This window comes from Vulpes vulpes, chromosome 11 (genome assembly GCF_048418805.1).
Source record: "Vulpes vulpes isolate BD-2025 chromosome 11, VulVul3, whole genome shotgun sequence".
In the NCBI taxonomy this organism is placed as follows: domain Eukaryota; kingdom Metazoa; phylum Chordata; class Mammalia; order Carnivora; family Canidae; genus Vulpes; species Vulpes vulpes.
In genome coordinates this window covers 49,056,902-49,075,711 of record NC_132790.1, presented here as the reverse complement: position 1 = coordinate 49,075,711, position 18,810 = coordinate 49,056,902, and the positions used below count along the sequence as shown (strand labels likewise).

General features: G+C 37.0%; 1 long non-coding RNA gene across 1 annotated transcript in view; it reads left to right on the top strand.

The window, feature by feature from the left end:
* LOC140594429 (uncharacterized) overlaps window positions 1-18,810 on the top strand; it is a 34,553-nt gene that overhangs the window by 2,737 nt on the left and 13,006 nt on the right. Inside the window, exon 2 of the long non-coding RNA XR_011995207.1 lies at window positions 525-633. This is a non-coding gene — a long non-coding RNA (uncharacterized lncRNA). The remainder of the gene's footprint in view (window positions 1-524; window positions 634-18,810) is intronic.

Here is an 18,810-nt window from a genome sequence, read left to right as displayed (position 1 = left end):
GTTTTGCTTTGAGGTGAATTTACTGTCGGTTTTGAACTGTTGTTATTATCTTATTTTCCCCACCATTATAATCAAACCAGAGTCTTTCTAAGAGAATAGGCTTTCTAAGTAAAAGAGCATCTAAACCTGCAAGTGTTCCTTCATAGAAAATTTTATAAGGTTGAAATGTACCCTCTCCAAAAATGTCCACTTCATAATACGCAGGCCTGTCAGCGGCATGGTGAGCTTCATAAGTGCTACTGGCTGACACACTCTTTGGCATGGTTACCGGCACAGAGGTGTGTCTCTGTTTGTCTTCTAATTCTGAAATAAATGGGATGTGTGGGGCTTTGTCTTAAAGAACAAAATAGTGAGTTGGGGATAGTAAGCTAATATATTTGTAAATCTGCCTAAAACTTTTTTATTGACCTCAATCCTGTCTCTCACTTAAGCCCAGTGTTTAATATGTATTCAATAAGTGTTATTGTTGGGTTATTATTACAGTAGTCCCCTCTTATTTGTACTTTAACTTTCCATGCTTTCAGTTACTCGTGGTCAACAGCAGTACAGAAGCAGATGATCCTCCTTCTGACATATCATAACCTAATGCTACGTCATGATGCCTACATCATTCACCTCCCCTCATTTCATCAGGTAGGCATTTTATCATTTCACATCATGACAAGAAGAAGAAGGGTGAATATAGCACAATATGAAATTGGGGGACAGGATGCCTGGGTGGCTTAGTCTGTTAAGTTTCTGCCTTTGGCTCAGTTTATGACCCCTGGGTTCTGGGATGGAGCCTCAAGTCAGGCTCCCTGCTCTGAGGAGTCTGCTTATCCCTCTGCCTGCCATTCCTCCTGCTTGTGTTCTCTTTCTCTCTCACTCTCTCAAATAAATAAATTTTTTAAAAAAAGGGAGACAGAGACCACGTTCACAGAACTTTTATTATAGTATAACAGTTTTTCTGTTTTATCATTGTTTTTGTTAATCTCTTACTGTATTTAACTTATAAATTAACATTTATCATAGGTATGTAGGTATAGGAAAAAAAAACCGTAGTGTGTATAGGGCTTGGTACTGTCACAGTTTTAGGAGTTCACTGGGGGTCGTAGAATGTATCCCCAGGGATAAGAGGGGAAATGCAATATTTTTTTATTTGTTTTATAGACATAGGCCTTTCTGAGACTCAGATATTTTGAAGCCAAATTCAGGCCTGGTAAAATGTTACTAAATTGAAGGTGAATGTACCTGAAAAGACTAACCTTCCGCTTTGGCCTTTCCTACAGTGAGAAGGTAGGGACACTGTCACTGCCTCCATTTCTACCTATGTGTTATCTTTTCCCAAAACATCTTCTATGAAATTGGGTTTAGTACAATTCTAGTTGAATTTCACACCATATCTAGAAAAATAATATTGAATCCAAATGAACAAAACACATAGTTCAAATTTGTTTTAGGGTATATCTGTTGTGTAAAATATATATATATATATATAATATAAAATTTACCACTTTAACCACTTTTAGGCATACAATTCAATGGCATTTAAGTGCATTCACAGTGTTGTGCTATCATCACCACCACCACCATCCATCTCCAGAACTTTTTCATGTTCCCCCACTAAAGCTGTACACCTGTTAAAGAACAATTTACCCCCACCACCACCCAAGCCTAGGTAGCCACCATTCTACTTTCTGTCTCTACAAATTTGACTGCTCCAGGTACCTCATGTAAGTGGAATCATGAAATATTTGTCTTTTGTGCCTGGAATATTTCATTTAGCTGTTCCAGTTGTTAATAAAAGAAACAAAGAAGACTGAAGAATCAGATTTGTTTTCAGTACTATTTTACACTAGATAAATTTTTGAGTCAAGAGAGTTTCTTAGATAATCTGCTAGTAGAAGAAAGTTCAGATTGAGCCCATCCATAGCACCCTAGCAGATATTGTTTATTGTAATGATTAGAAGGTTTTTTTTTTAAGATTTTATTGATTTATTTATTCATGAGAGACACACACAGAGAGAGAAGGCAGAGACACACACACAGGGAGAAGCAGGTTCCATGCAGGGAGCCCGATGTGGGACTCGATCCTGGGACTCCAGGATCACGTCTTGAGCCAAAGGCTGATGCTTAACCACTGAGCCACCCAGGTGTTCCTAATTAGAAGTTTTACTTTTGTCTTTGGCCCCACAATGCTCCCAAGATTACTGTTTCTTGTCAGATTGGTTGGTGTATGACCTTGCATTATCTGATGGGCAAGTGTACATATTGTTAATGACAGAAGCCTATGTGACCTGCAAACATTGTCATTTTGCAACTAAAAAATGGTTTCATAAATTGCAGAATTCCTCTCAAATATAATGCTCCTGTTGTCCTTTCCACTTTTGTCATGAAACAGACAAGTGTTAAATGTAAACTGGATTGAAAAGAAACATTTAGTCCCAGGGAAAGAAATGGGAGTCTTTCTTTGGAAGAGCACAGGACATAGACCACTTGATTGATTCCAAGCACTTATTATTCAATAAATGGACTAATGAGAAATGGTTGGAAGACTAAAAGGTAAATGGCTGAAAGATGAGAAGAGGAGATTTGGACCATGTAGGTAGACATGAGAATAAGGAAGAGATAGGCAATAAGCAGACTAAATAAAGAAAGGAAACACGTATTATGATTGCATGGATGAGGCAGCAAACTAGTATAATTAATAGGATTTGAGCTTATATAATACAGAAGCATTATCTTTTTAAAATAAATGTGGATAAGCTTAGTTTTCCATGCTGAGTTTGAGGTAAACTTTATGTGACCGAGGGTGCTGTCTGGAGGAAAGAAGTATAGCACTAACACCCAGGAGTGTAGAGTTTAACTTAATAAAGGGATCATGGAAGCAGCAAGTCAATTCACCAACTAAGGGAGCAGGAACTATTGCAGAGAATGGAATTTATTCCTTGTGACCATATGATTTTTAAAGTCCCTTGATTACTAAAGAGCACAATGGGGCAGCCCTGGTGGCTTAGTGGTTTAGCACCTGCCTTTAGCCCAGGGGCTGATCCTGGAGACCAGGGATCAAGTCCCACGTCAGGCTCATGGAGCCTGCTTCTCCCTCTGCCTCTCTCTCTGTATCTCTCATTAATAAATAAATAAAAATAATTTTAAAAAAAGAACACAATGGAGGAAAAGAACAGAATTCTACACATGAAACCCTAATCAACAAATTATATTCATGGGGTAGAAAAGAAGGATAGAAAGGTAAGGAGGAAGAAATTAATGTAATTTTGGAAAGTTTGATTTTGGTTTTCGTTTTGTTGTGGGATATTTTGGGGGCTCTGTTGTTTATTTGGTCTTTTCTTTCTTTTCTTTTTTTTTTTTTTTTTGGCATAGGTTTCTGTTTCCATATAGTATTGCCCTCTTGTGGCAAACCATGATGTTTGCTAACTGACAAAACTATAGAGCAGACAGCAAAAGATACGGAGACTAAAATGTAATGAGCACCTTCTGTGCAGGGCACGGTGACAGTGCTTGCCTCATCAATATTGTTGCTCTTTTCAAAGAACCAGTTCTTGGTTTCCTTGATATGATATTGGTTATTTTTAGTTTATATTTCATTTATTTCTGCTCTAATCTTTATTATTCCCTTCCTTCTGCTGGCTTTTGATTTTGTTGTTATTTTTCTAGCTTCTTTAGGTGTGAGGTTAGGTTGAGATTTTTCTTTTTTCTTGAGGTAGGCCTCTATTGCTATAATATTCCCTCTTAGAACACCTTTTGCTGCATCCCAAAGGTTTTGAACCATTGTGTTTTCATTTTTGTTTGTTTCCATGTACTTTTTGATTTCCTGGTTGACCCATTCATTGGTTAGTAACATGTTATTTAACCTCCATGTATTTGTGCTCTTTCCAGATGTTTTCTTGTGGTTGATTTCTAGTTTCATAGTTCTGTGGTCAGAGAAGATGCCTGGTATGAGTTCCATCTTTTTTTAACTTGTCGAGGACTGTTTTGTGGCCTAATATGTGATCTATTCTGGATAATGTCTATGTGCACTTGAAAAGAATGTGTATTCTGCTGTTTTAGGATGGAATGCTCTCTCTCTCTCTCTCTCTCTCTCTCTCTCTCTCTTTTTTTAAAGGTTTTATTTATTTATTCATGAGAGGCACACAGAGAGAGGCAGAGACATAGGCAGAGGGAGAAGTAGGCTCCCCACAGGGACCCCAATGCGGGACTCAATCCTGGATCCCGGGATCACTCCTTGAGCCAAAGGCAGGCGCTTAACCACTGAGCTACCCAGGTGTCCCAAGGATGGAATGTTCTGAATATATCTGTTAGATCCATCTGGTCCAGTGTGTCCTTCAAAGACTGTTTCCTTTTGATTTTCTGTGTGGAAATCTATCCATCATGATAAGTTAAAGTTCCCTACTTATTACTGGGACACCTGTGTGGCTCAATCAATTAAGCATCTGATTCTTGATTTTGGCTCAGATCATGATGCCAGGGTCATGAGATGGGGCCCTGCTTCAGGCTCTGTGTTCAGCAGGGAGTCTGCTGGAGATTCTCTCTCTCCCTCTACCTCTGCCCCTCCCCATTGTGTGTGTGTATTCTCTCTATATATAAAAATAAATCTTTAAAAAATAGAGTTCCCTACTATTCTTGTATAATTATCAATTAGTTCCTTTATGCTTGTTATTAACTGTTTTATCTGTTTGAGTGCTTCCATGTTGGGTGCATAAATGTTTACAGTTGTACATATTCTTATTGGATTGTTCCCTTTATTATTATATACCATCCTGCTTTGTTCCTTTTCATAGAATTTGTTTTAACGTCTATTCTGTGTAATACAAGTATGGCTACTCCAGCTTTCTTTTGATACCCATTTGCATTATAAATATTTCTCCATCCCTTTACTTTCAAACTATAGATATCTTTAGATCTGAAATGAATCTTTTATAGGCAGCACATAGATGAGTCTTATTTTTAATCCACTCTGTTACACTGACTTTTGATTGGAGCATTTAGTCCATTAACATTCAAAGTAATTATTTATAGATCTGTACTGCCATTTTGTTACTTGTTTCGTGGTCGTTTTTGTAATTCTACTCTGATCCTTTCTTCTCTTTTTTTTCTTTCATGGTTTGCTGATTTTCTTTAGAGAAATACTTGGATTTCTTCTTCTTTAATTGTGATTATCTATTACTGTTTGTTTGTTTGTTTGTTTGTTTTTTGTGGTTACCATTTGGTTTATATATAACATCTGCATATAACAGTCTATATTATGCTGATGGTCCCTTAATTTTTTTTTTTTTAAATTTTTTTTTAATTTTTTATTTATGATAGTCACAGAGAGAGAGAGAGGCAGAGACACAGGCAGAGGGAGAAGCAGGCTCCATGCACCGGGAGCCTGATGTGGGATTCGATCCCGGGTCTCCAGGATCGCGCCCTGGGCCAAAGGCAGGCGCCAAACTGCTGCGCCACCCAGGGATCCCTATCCCTTAATTTTTAATTTGTTCTTTACTCCTCTCCCCTCCACATTTCAGATATTTATTATCATATTTTTACGCCCCTTTATTTTGTACTTTTCTTGACTGATTTTTACAGATATACTTAACTTTTTCTTTTTCTTGCCTCATCTAAGCTTCTCCACACCCCTGTGAAGAGTTAAGTACCATTAGCCCCATTTTCAATAAGTGGGAAAATTATGACTCAAAGTGGTTTATTTGTCTAAGTTTACATAGCTAGAAGATACTGGTATTGGAATTTTAATCCAGATCTATCTAACTAAATTATTTGTTTTTTTAAAAAAGAAAAGTATTGAACAAATATTTATAGGTATCCATTATATACTTGTGCTGTTATATATGCTGAGAACACAAGTATAAGCAAAAACTTACCTCATTTCTTTTCTAATTAAATTTTCAGTCTCATGAGTTATAGTAGAGACATTACTCAAATGGTAACAAAAAGGCCATTTCTTAGTGAGGTGATTTAGGGAGATTTACCTTTCAGGCATTCTGGCTTCCCGGGATATAAATCAAGGATGATAGTGATAATGATAGTGGATTTGCTTTCTTAATTTCTCTTTCTGCTGATTCATTATTGGTATATAGAAACGCAATGGAGTTCTATACATTGATTTTATTTTCTGTGACCTTGCTGAATTCATTTATTAGTTCTAGTAGCTTTTTGGTGGAGTCTTTGGGGTTTTCTCTATACAATATCATGTCATGAAAACAGTGTGGAGTTTCCTCAAGAAGTTAAAAATAGATCTACCCTACAACCCAACAATTACACTGCTGGGGATTTACCCCAAATATACAGATGCAGCGAAACGCCGGGACACCTGCATCCCAATGTTCACTGCAGCAATGTCCACAATAGCCAAACTGTGGAAGGAGCCTCAGTGTCCATCGACATGACGGATAAAGAAGATGTGGTCTGTGTATACAATGGAATATTACTCAGCCATCAGAAAGGACAAATAACCCACCATTTGCTTCAGCATGGATGGAACTGGAGGGTATTATGCTGAGTGAAGTAAGTCAATCTGAGAAGGACAATCATCAGATGGTTTCACTCATACGGGAAATATAAGAAATAGTGAAAGGGATGATAAGGGAAAGGAGGGGAACTGAGTGGGAAAAATTAGAGAAGGAGACAAACCATGAGAGACTCCTGACTCTGGGAAATGAACAAAGGGTTGTGGAAGGGGAGGCAGGCGGGGGGTTGGGGTTGACGGGGGCACTTGATGGGATGAGCACTGGGTGTTATACTATATGTTGGCAAATCAAATTTAAATTTAAAACAACAACAACAACAACAAAAGCACCTAATATGTCATCATGATTAGTGAAAGTTTTACTTCTTCCTTACTGATATGGGTGCCTTTTATTTCTTTTTGTTGTCTGGGCTAGAATTTCCATTACTATGTTTTTTTTGTTTTGTTTTTTTTTTTTCCATTACTATGTTGAATAAAAGTGATGAGAGTAGACATCCTTGCTTGTTCCTACCCATACAGGGAAAGCTCTTAGCTTTTCCCCATTGAGCATGATATTTACAGTGGGGTTTTCATATCTGGCCCTTATTATGTTGAGGTATGTTTCCTCTAAATTTATCTCGTTGAGGGCTTTCATCATAAGTGGATGTTGTACTTTGTCAAATGCATTTTCTATGCTTATTGAAATGATCACATGGTTTTTTATGCTTTCTCTAATTGATGTGACATATCACTTTGATTAGTGAATATTGAACCACCATTGAATTTTTTCTTTTTTTTCTTTTTAAGATTTTATTTATTTTTCATTTTCAGCACTTTGACTATATCATACCATTCTCTTTTGGTCTCCAAATTTTCTGCTGAAAATTCCACTAATATCCTTATGTGATTTCCTTTGAATGTAAATGTATTCTTTTCTCTTGCAACCTTTAAAATTCTTTCTTTATCACTATTTTCTGCCATTTCAATTACTATGTGTGGACCTCCTTGGGTTGAATTTGTTGGGGGATCTCTGTGCCTCTGAGAATGTTTCCATCCCTAGATTCAGGAAGTTTTCAGCTATTACTTCTTCAAATTCATTTTCTGCCTCTCTTTCCCTCTCTTCTCATTCTGAGATCCTTATAATGTAAATGTTATCATGCTAGACAGAATCAATGAGTTCTCTAAGTCTATTATCATTATGCAGTATTTGCTTATCTCTTACCTGTTCAGCTTGATTGCTTTCCATTACCAAATCTTCCAGGTCACTTATAGATTCCTCTGCTTCCTGTAGCTTACTACTTAACCCATCTTTTATCTTTTAATTTCATTATTGAGTTCTTACTCTTTGTTACTGTTGTTTTTTATCTCTTTGTCAAGTGCCCTAGTCATGTCCTCCATCCTTTCCTGAAGTCCAGTGAGTATCTTTATGATCATTACTTTAAATTACCTATTGGGTATATTACTTATTTCTGTTTTGCTTAGCTCTTCTGCTGTGATTTTCTCCTGTTCTTTCATCTGGGATATGTTTCTCTGTCTCCTCATTTTGTCTACCTATCTGTGTCTGTTTCTGTGTGTTAGGAAAGCCAGCTACGTCTTCTGCTCTTGAAGAAGTGGCTGCATGGAGAAGAGGTCCTGTAGTGCCCTGCAGTACAGAGTCCCCTGATCACCAGAACCTGGTACTTTAGGGGAATTTCTTAGGTGTGTTGTGTCCTGCTGTTGTGTCTGAGTAACTTTTCCTTTAAGTCCAAACATCTGCACTGACTCTCTACCTCTTGTTGGCTGTGCTTGCTCTCTATGGTGTTAGTGAGACCCTGGCAGGCATTCTCTAAGAGGGTATAACTGCAGGAGGGCTGCGGGCAGGGTGGTGGTATTGGCAAAATTTTCACTGAGCCACTACTCCTACGCCAGATCCCCCAGAGCATGGTGGTGTCAAGGCCATGGCTTGCATCTGCTGTGACAGCAGCTGGGGCATGTGAGGCATCTGTGTGTGGAGACTGGGCAAGATGTGCCCATGGTGTTAGCAAAATTACACTGAGCCACTAGTCCTAGGCCAGACCTCCAGAAAAGTGATGGTGATCCAGGGCATGGCACCACACAATGGGGGGCATGGCACCACACAATGGGTCAAGTGGCATCTTTGCGCGGAGCAGCTGGGTGCAGCATGCAGCAGTGGCTGGGGGGTGGGTGATGTCAGTGTGTGGCAGCTGGGTGGGGCACATACTTCATTAACAAAATCTGTACTGGGCCAAGGCCAGCAAGTTTGGAGCAGGCAAGTCCTCAGGAGAACTCGTGGACAGGTGCACAGCTAGCAGGTTAGGTAGCAAGTGTCTGTAGGCACCAGCTCCTGAAGGCGGCTCTGTGTTTGGGCCGAGGGGTAGGGAAGGAAGATGGGAACTGCCAGTTCCTTTGCTCCAGGAGAAGTCCCCCAACATGCTCCCAAATCAGTGTAAATAGGTCTCCCTCTGGTTTGCCCCAGGTGTTATGCAAACTGTTGCTTCTGTGTTGCTGATTCTCAGGCAGACATCTCTTTAAGGGCAAGAACCCAGCTCCTCTGGCTTTCAAGGCCAGACGTCATGGGGATTCCTTCTCCTCCTGTGGGCTCTGTGATGCTTTCCTCTCTCAGCACCCTCCCTCTTGGGGGCAGCTACCTACCACTGTTTCTGCCTAACCCTCTCTGAAGTGGCTCCTCTACATGAGGTTGTGGAGTCTGTTTTGCCAGTCCACAGACCACTCTCCAGGTTATTTGGATGTGAGTAATACCTGTTGTAAACGTGGGGTGGGTGAGCTTAGTGTCCTCCTACTCCACCATCTTCCCAGACTTTCTGACTTACTCCCTTTTCATTCATAATTTCATTTAGGTGCCTTTCTACTCCATACCTGAGATATGGCTATGCTTCTTATGACTTAAGGTGAAGATGAGGAATCTCTTCCAGGGACAACAAGAATCAGTAGTGGTGTTTTTGACACTTGACTCATGTATGCTTGGAGACTTGCAGCTATGTTTGGAGAGGAAATTTTGTACCTCCTTACCTCTCACTGAAGCCATTGTAAGGGTGGCTTCTGCCAGATTCCATAGCAACCACTGGGCACACAGGAAGGAGACAAGCTTTTACTTAGCAACTACTAAGTCTACTACTCTTCACTCTCACTTCTACTCTTCACTTTATGAAGATGAGGGCAGAAAACCCACAACAAATAAAACAACCCTCCAGGGTTAAAAGAATTGTCTCACACTCTAAAATCTCATACAATGAATGTCTTTGTTAAAACACTTAAACAAATTTATATTTTTATATATAAGTCTTTTTCCCTCTGATATTAGACTTTAAGACCATGAATAAGAATAAGACCATGTCTTATCTTATTCTTCTCTGTATTTCTTGTACATTTTATACTATCAACCCACAGAAGATACCTAATAAATATTTTGAATATATGAATGCCTTATAAGCCTCTAAAAATTGTTTCTTGGCTTCTCTGGGAGAGGAGACTAAACAGATTGGTAGGAGAGCAGAGAAAGGATTCTTTCATTTGGCATGGAGGTTTTTCTACATGTGACTGAATATGAAAGGTAGAGTGGAGCTTTATATCTGTGCTTCTAGGCCTTGACTAAATCTGTGTTAGAACTGCTGCCATTCAGCATGCTGTAACAGGCCCTGGCAAAGGCAATGAAAAATGTAATGAGGAAAATAAGAAGCCCAGAAGGAGCTTAAGGAAACTAACTCAAATAAATGACTCCATAACGAGCAAGAAAAAGTAATAACTCAATCAGAGTGAAGCACGCTAATGAATGTGATAAGGAGAATAATTGAAAAAGAACAGACCCACAGTCTCTATGGTTTGAGCATTTTAGATGGAAAAAAAGACCAAATCTGAAAGAGAATCTGCAACAGTCACAGTGGCAGCTTTCTTTATGAGAAATAAAATAAAATGCATATTATCCCCTAAAATGTACATTAAGTTACATTCTGTCAGTGTAATTCTGATAATGGAATTAGAAATTTTTACAAAATTGTGTACAATAATGGCATTTATTTTTTTCAGAAAGTGTAGTTTTTATTTTTATATTTATTAGTGAATTCTTTTTTTCTCCAGCCTTATTAAGGTTTTATTGTGAGACAGAGGTATATTACTGAGATTAAACTTTAGTTTACCAGATAAATAAAAGTAGTGTAAATAGTCTTGATTCCACTCAGTACTATAGCACCCTTACCCTTCTAATCCTTTCCTCTGTGATCTTTCAAAGAATGCTTCAAAGATTTGTGAAGCTGTCTGAGCTCTGTTATGTCATGGTGTCAAGTAGAACAACATTTACCAGGTAATGAAAATCTTGTTGGCATGGAAGATGAATATTTGATGAATTATTGTAAGTCCTCCAAACTTCTTTTTCCTCAAAATTTATATTATAAAGATTTTCAAGGACACAGACAAGTAAAAAAAAAAAAATACAATCAATACTTGCATACTCTTCACCTGAATTCAACAAATGTCAATATATTGCCGTATTTGCTGATATCTCATATATATATATGCATATATATATGTAAAATTTAAGGTAATTTGAAACGCTTAAAGTAAAAATTAGACATTTTGGTAAAATTTAAGGTAAAAATAGACATTTTGACATATCATCCCTTCATATTTGAACATATGTCACCAAAGAAAAAGAAAGTTCTCCAAAATAACTAAAACTTGAAGAAAATTAATATCATCAAATGTTCCAAAAATATTCTCTACATCTTAAAAAAAAAAAAAAAGCAAAATGGAATCTAACCAAAGCTCCAAACTCAGTTTTAATCAATGTCCTATGTAAGTGCAAAATACAATTTTGGAGAGCAAAAAAACTCATTAAACGTAACTCCACTAATTCAGATTATAAATAATTGAGCCTAGATTGGTATGTTTAGAAGTGTAGATTTAGTTTAGATTAGAGGTTTTCCTTGGCACTGTCTTGAAGTATGTTTGCTAATAGAATTAGTGGAAGAAGATCGTCCAGAGTAGAACCATTCCAAAGTCCCTCAGCACACAAATTTGTTCTTGATGGCTTCTAGGTGAGGACTGCCCTAGGAGAGAGTAAATGCTCTGACATTCAGTGTGTGTTCAGTAAATATTTTTTGGTTAAATTAATGAGTGAAATATTAGGAACCTAAGGACAAACAGCATTAGCATCACTTGGGAACTGAATACAAATGCCAATTGTTGGGTTACATCTTCTACTTATGAAATAAAAAATTCCAGGCTTTTGCCCAGCATCTGTGTTTTAACAAGGTACTGCTGATAATCCAATGACCATCCTGAGGCTGGCTATTGTTTGAGAACGGCTGATCTATAACAATTTCTGGTAGGTGTCATGATAGAAGAGGGTCTTAGAAAATAGAATGTAGGATATAGTGTTATAATCAGGCAAGGGGAGAAAAGGTAAGTGGAATGATAAGTAGATAGCAATGCCACACTTAACTATATACGAGTGCAGGAGAGGCAGGCTGTAACCAGGACCTCTATTGGGAGGCGACAATAAAGAAGACGCCCTTCAATTATATTGCAATTATTTGTGTCAAATGATGTTCTCACTCTCAGTGTTGATGTGTGTTTTTTGGCGCACTTGAGGACAGTTTTTAATCAACAGAAAAGATTATCAGAATCTTTTATTTAAAATTTTAAATACTAACATTTTAGTTTAAAAACTTTAGTTTTTTTTTTTTTAAACTCATTTGTCATAAGCCTCTGGATTCAACTCACAAATGGTATTGTTCCATATATAAAATATAGCAAATGTTAGCAATTGTTCTTAAAGGAACCTTGAATAATGTTTGATTTCATTTAAAAATTTAACATCCTTCCCATTGGCACCAATTTAATGGACCAGTGTTTAAACATTTAATATTTACTTTTTTCTTTTTTTAGCTCTTCAATCTTCTACTTAGGCAAAATCTTTCTAAATAATAAATAATCTTATCAATTTAGTAAGAAACATAACATATAGCCTATTGTAAAGCTAGTTTCATAAATTTTTTAAAAATTCAATTTAACTCTTTGAGTCAAATAATTAAAGTTTCTAAATTTGAGTTATTTTTTTAAAAGTCAAACTATTAAAAACATAATAAATATAAACTATCAAATAAATTACTTTTTACTTGGAAAAAAATTTAACTAGGAAATTTAATGCTATAGTTTTGATTTTTAAAACTTTTTCTGGATGTGCCAAAATCTTTTTTTTTTAGGTAGGCTCAATGCCCAAAGTGGAGCCCAACTCACGATTGTGAGTTCTAAACCTGAGCTAAAATCAAGAGTTGGATGCTCAACTGACTGAGCCACCCAGATGCACCTGGATGTGCCAAATTCTAAATCCTCCTGGGGTTAAAAGATAGATTTACCACTTGAGGAACACTATTACCATCTCAGTTGTCTGAAGTTATTTACACTTATTAGGTTAGCCATGATGGTGACGATTGCTTGTTTGTAACCAGAATGGGACATACTGAATAATCTTTTTCAGTCACTCAGTTATCATTCCATTGCTCAAGTAGGTGGACATAAGCCATGAACCCAAATTCAAATGATACATACTATATCAATGTATTTCCAAACTTTTGACTCAACTCATATAGAAGGAAATGAATGCATTTCACACGATGCAGATACATACACACACACAAATGCTGGTTCCAACCCATAAAATAGATTTCATGGTACCTTAATAAGCAATTTCCGTTTGTGAAAGGCTTCATAACACTTCGTCTTTCTGTCCATTCAAAGAAGCCTTCCAGTGTGATTATGTAATGGAATTTGCATTTTAGGACTCTCTATGGACTGAGTTGTGTCATCTCAGAATTCAGATGTGGAAGCCCTAACCATCCCACCCATGACTGTATTAAATAAAAAGCTTTTAAGGAAGTGATGAAGGTTAAATAAAGTCATAGGCATGGACCCTCAATCCTATGGAACTGGTGTCCTTATAAAAAAGGAAGAGACACCAGGATCTTTCTCTCACCACCATATGAGGATACAGCAAAGTGCTGTCTGTAAACTAGGAAGAGAGCTCTCACCGGAAACTCAAGTCTGTTGAAACTTTGATTTTGGACTTTTTAGCTTCCAGTACTGTGAGAAAATAAATTTCTCTTGTTTAAGCCACTGAATCTATAGTATTTTATTATGGCAGTCCGACCTACTGAGATAGATTCTGTTAAAGATATGTAAATGGAAAAATTAACTTAATAGGATCTTGTATTTTCTTATTTTTGGGGGGTCTACAACTCTTAGGAATACTGTTTTTAAAAATGAATTTGATTGAATTTAGCTGTCTTATGTAAGCTAGTTTGATTTGCAATCATAATTCAGGAAACTATTTTACTAGCATCCATCTGTATCTAATTTCTTGTTATGTCTGCATTGTCTATTTTATGTTATGTCTGCACTGAGAGGTGTCAGTTTTGGAAATTGTGCTTAGTGTGAGTACTCATTCTGGAAGAGTAATCAGCTCATCCCAAAAAAATCAGTTTAGATGGGGTTGGCAGAAGTCAGGTGAAATCTTGGGAAATGGAATGAGCAACAGTGATATGGTGTATCCAGCTTCCTCAATACAAGGCAGTTCTCTAATTGCAGAGAAGGGTTGGAGACAAGGTGAACTGTTTTGGGTCAGGAGTAGAGTCATTTGATGTATCACTTAAGGTGGCCTACATTGTTCCCTAAAGACAGGGGCACCCTCCAGCCCATTGTGTCAGGAATCAGAAAGCTATTTTTTTTTAATTTTTATTTATTTAGGAGAGTCACAGAGAGATAGAGAGAGAGGCAGAGACACAGGCAGAGGGAGAAGCAGGCTCCATGCACCGGGAGCCCGATGTGGGATTCGATCCCGGATCTCCAGGATCGCGCCCTGAGCCAAAGGCAGGCGCCAAACCGCTGCGCCACCCAGGGATCCCTAGGAATCAGAAAGCTATTGATGAACTTTTGACCACTAATGCATCTGTCATGCCATCCAACTAGGTTCCATTTTTTTCTGGAGGAGAAGCCAGGAAGGCAGAAAGGTGGGACTGGGATTGTATAGGAATGATGGAAGTAAATGGGTTTCTTTTTTTGACCCAATCTCTTCCTTTGGGAAGGAAATTTAAGTAGGACAAGAAAGGAAGAAACTTTGTTATAACAGTGACTCCCTGGTGTTAGGTTTTTAATGTCAGTATCAGCATGAAACAGGCAAGTTGAGATCTTGCCCTATTGGTGCTTCACTCAGAAGACAGGACTCAGGGCTTGAATGACCTTGCTTCCCTTTCACGCAGGGGATGGAGACATTTGAAGAGGAAAAAAAAATGGGGATCAGCATATTGAAAGCACTTTTGACAAGGAGAGGGGGAACAGAGGAGAGGGATTTCCAGGCTATGCCTTTACCTTAGGTGCAGTCAAGAGACTGATGAAAAGTAAAAAGACATTTTGCATCATTCTTAGAATCCATTACATTGCTAATGATCTGGTGGGGGGATTTTCTTTCTGATCATAGTTTCTTTCTGCTCTTCCAGATAGTAAGTAGTGGCTTACTTACATACAAAGGAGATTGCTATTTATGAGTCTTCTCTAAAGCAGGACACATTGTTATCCAGCATTAACACATTTTCCTGTCAAGTAAAAAAAAAAAAAAAAATTAGGAGACAGGACTCTTAACTATGACAGTATGAAAAGTATCATATAAAAAAAAAAAAAGAAAAGTATCATATAATGTTGGCCAAGAGTATAAAACAGAAGTAAGTATTTCATAAACTCCAAGAGTACATTTAAATGTGTAGATTAGAGGTGCCGGGGTGGCCCAGTTGGTTAAGTGTCTGACTTTGGTTCTGGTCATAATCTCAGGGTCCTGGGACCAAGCCTAGCATTGAGCCCCACGTAGGACTCTGGCCTCAGCAAGCTGTCTGCTTGTCTATCTTTCTCTCTGCCCCTGCCCTGTTCATGATGGCATTCTCTCTCTCTCTCAAATAACTAAATAAAACCTTTTTAAAGAAAAAGATCAACAAATAAATGTATAGATTATTTGGGAAGGTAAGGCAATAATTTAAAATTTAGGCTTTTCTCCACAAATTATTCCTTGATGATTCTTCTCACACTTCTTTTCTTTTTTTTTTTTAAGATTTTATTCATTTATTCATTAGAGACACACACACACAGAGAGAGAGAGAGAGAGAGAGAGAGAGACAGAGGCAGAGACAGAGGCAGAGGGAGAAGCAGGGTTCATGCAGGGAGCCCGACATGGGACTTGATCCCGGGACTCCAGGATCATGCCCGGAGCCAAAGGCAGCCGCTCAACTGCTGAGCCACCCAGGCGCCCCTCACACTTGTTTTCACTACTCTCAAATCTACATTGCATTTCCTGCTTTAGTTGGCTGAGTAAGAAACTTGACATGCAATCAATCATGAAGCCACCTCCTTGATAACTCTTATGTTTACTCCCTCCTGTCTAACTCCAGCTTCAGCACTAGGTTGGCCTCATTGTCTGAGCAATTTAAATAAGCCCTTAGCTCATCTCCATGGCTCCAGTCAGCCTTTCTCCAATTCATGACTGCTGCCAGAGCAATCTTTTTAAAAAAGCAAATCTCATCACTCTTTCCAGGGCTTAAAATCCTACAGTAGCTCCCCAATAATTAATGGATAGAGTCCAAACTTCTTAGTTTACTAAACTGCTCTCTTATCTCTCTAAACTTATTGATTGCCCCTGAAATTATGCTCCAGTCAAACTGACTTACTTTAAATTCTCTTAATGAGCTAGTGAAAGGGCTCATCAGGAGTTCAAGAAGTCTCTTGAGAAGGTTTCTATTTTTTGTTTTAATTTAGTGATTATCTTTAAAAATAATATAAACATATTTGAATAATCTAAATCAGTGTTTTTCAAACTTTAGTATGTTTAGGAATCACCTGGAGATCTTGGAAAGGATCTGACTGTTTGGTAAGTGCTGTGGTTAGGGTTAGGGTTAAGGTTATGGTTAGGGTTAGTAAATACTGTGTGGCTCAAGGCACTTCTATCTAACAAGCTTATTGATGAGATAGCGATGGTCCTGCTCTGTGGACCTCATTTCATGTAATAAGGGTCTAAATGATCACGTTCCAATTGAGTAGTACCACAAAATTTTCTCATTGTCTTTGACAATGACATAAATGAAAAAAGAAGCAGACTTAATATTTTTTATTTTATATATGTATGTATTAATTTGAAGTATATTTTTATTGAAGTATAATTGTTTTTTATTGAAGTATATTTGATATATAATATCTTCTTGGTTTCAAATAGTGATTTCATATTATCTGTCTTTTTTATTGACGTATATTTGATTTACAATATTCTATTGCTTTCAGGTGTGCACCACAGTGATTCAATGTTTTTATACATTCAAAAATGATCATCAGAGTAAGTCTAGGTATCATGTCACCACACAAATTTATTACAATTACAATTTTATTGATTATTCTATACATTCCATTCCATGATTTTTCATGCTGTACATTGCATTTTCATGACTTATTTATTTTATGACTGGAAGTTTGTACCTTTTAATCCTCCTCACCTATATTGCCTGCCTTTCAACCCTCTATCCCCTCTGGTAACCAATAATTTGTTTCCCATATCTATGAGACTGTTTCTGTTTTGTATGTTTATTTGTTTTGTTTTGTTTTGTTTTTAGATTCCTCTTATAAGGAAAATCATATAGCATTTATCTTTCTCTGACTTATTTCACTTTGAATAATGACCTCATTGTCCATCCATGTTGTCTCAAATGGTGAGATTTATTTCTTTTTTTTAAATGGCTGAATATATACCACATCTTCTTTATCCATTCATCTACTGATAGACACTTAGGTTGCTCCCATATCTTGGCTATTGTAAACAATGTTGCAATGAACATGGAGGTGCATATATCTTTTCAAATTGGTATCTTTGTTTTCTTTAGATAAATAACCAGAAATGGAATTGCTGGATCATATGGTATTTCTGTTTGTAATTCCTGGAAGAACTTCCGTACTGTTTACCACACTGGCTGCACCAATTTACATTTCCATCAACAGTGCACAAAGGTTTCTCGATATCCTTGCCAACACTTGTTATTTTTTGTCTTTTTGATAACAGCCAATCTGACCAGTGTCAAGTGATATCTCATTATGGTTTAGATTTGCATTTCCCTGGTAATGAGTAATGTTGAGCATCTTTTCATGTGCCTGTTGGCCATCTGTATGTCTTATTTAGACAAATGTCTATGCAAGTCCTTTATCCATTTTTTAATTGGGTTGGGGCTTTTTTGGTACTAAGTTGGAGAAGTTCTTTATATATTTTGTATATTAACTCCTTATCAAATGTATGATTTGTAAATATCTTCTCCCATTCAAGGAGAAGGTTGCCTTTTTGTTTTATTGATGGTTTTCTTTGTTATGCAAAAGTTTTTAAGTTGGTGTACGCCCATATGTTTATTTTAGACTCAATATTTTAAATGACACATTCATTACAAATGAAAATCAAATAATGTCACAGCTTGCTGAATGAATAAAGATCTGGCAATGATTCTAGTAAAAGAAGAAGATGAAAAAATTAAATCATCATTTAGCCTAAGGTAGTATAGGCATGTCAATCTCAGAAGATACATCGCAATAGAGACAATATTGTTTCAGCAAGAAATATCACTCATACCATTAAATTCATATTGTTATTTGGAATAATATTAATTTTGTGTTTTTCTTTATAGTTAGTTTGTCCACGTGTTTGGTTTTATAATTATAGAATAGCTATACACATTATGGTTTATACTTAGTGTTATATTTCTACATAGTTAAGAAAATAATTTAAGTTGATTTGAGCATACCAAAAAATTTATTATTTTAGAAGAGGTCTAAATACTTATAAGTTTGAGAAACTCTGGACTAAGCCAAGTCATGCCTTTTTGCTTTTGCTTCTATTGTCATTTCTGCCTGGAGTACCTTTCCCTAATCCCTTGCCAACTTTGCCACTTTGCCATCTCCACTTAGCAAATAATTACTTTTCCCTATGGCTCCTTTTCAGAGACCAATAGTCAACTTAATACTACAATTGTGGTTTATCCTAATTTCTTTCATAAGATCTATATAACACTTTGTTGCACATTTGACTGTGTATTTGCTAACTTTGTACGCTGTATCTTCTATCCCAGTGACAAAGGCCTTTCTCTTCTTTGTCTTCTTTGTATTTGTTCAGTGCTTAGCAAAACATACTTCCTCATACATGCTCTGAATGCATGAATAGATGTAAAATATGGCTTGCTCCTTCCTAGATAGAAAGAGTACCTTGATATACCATGTGTTCACATTTGTGGGTGGAAAAAAATTAATGCTATAAAATAATTCTTCTACATGTAATTTAACTTCAA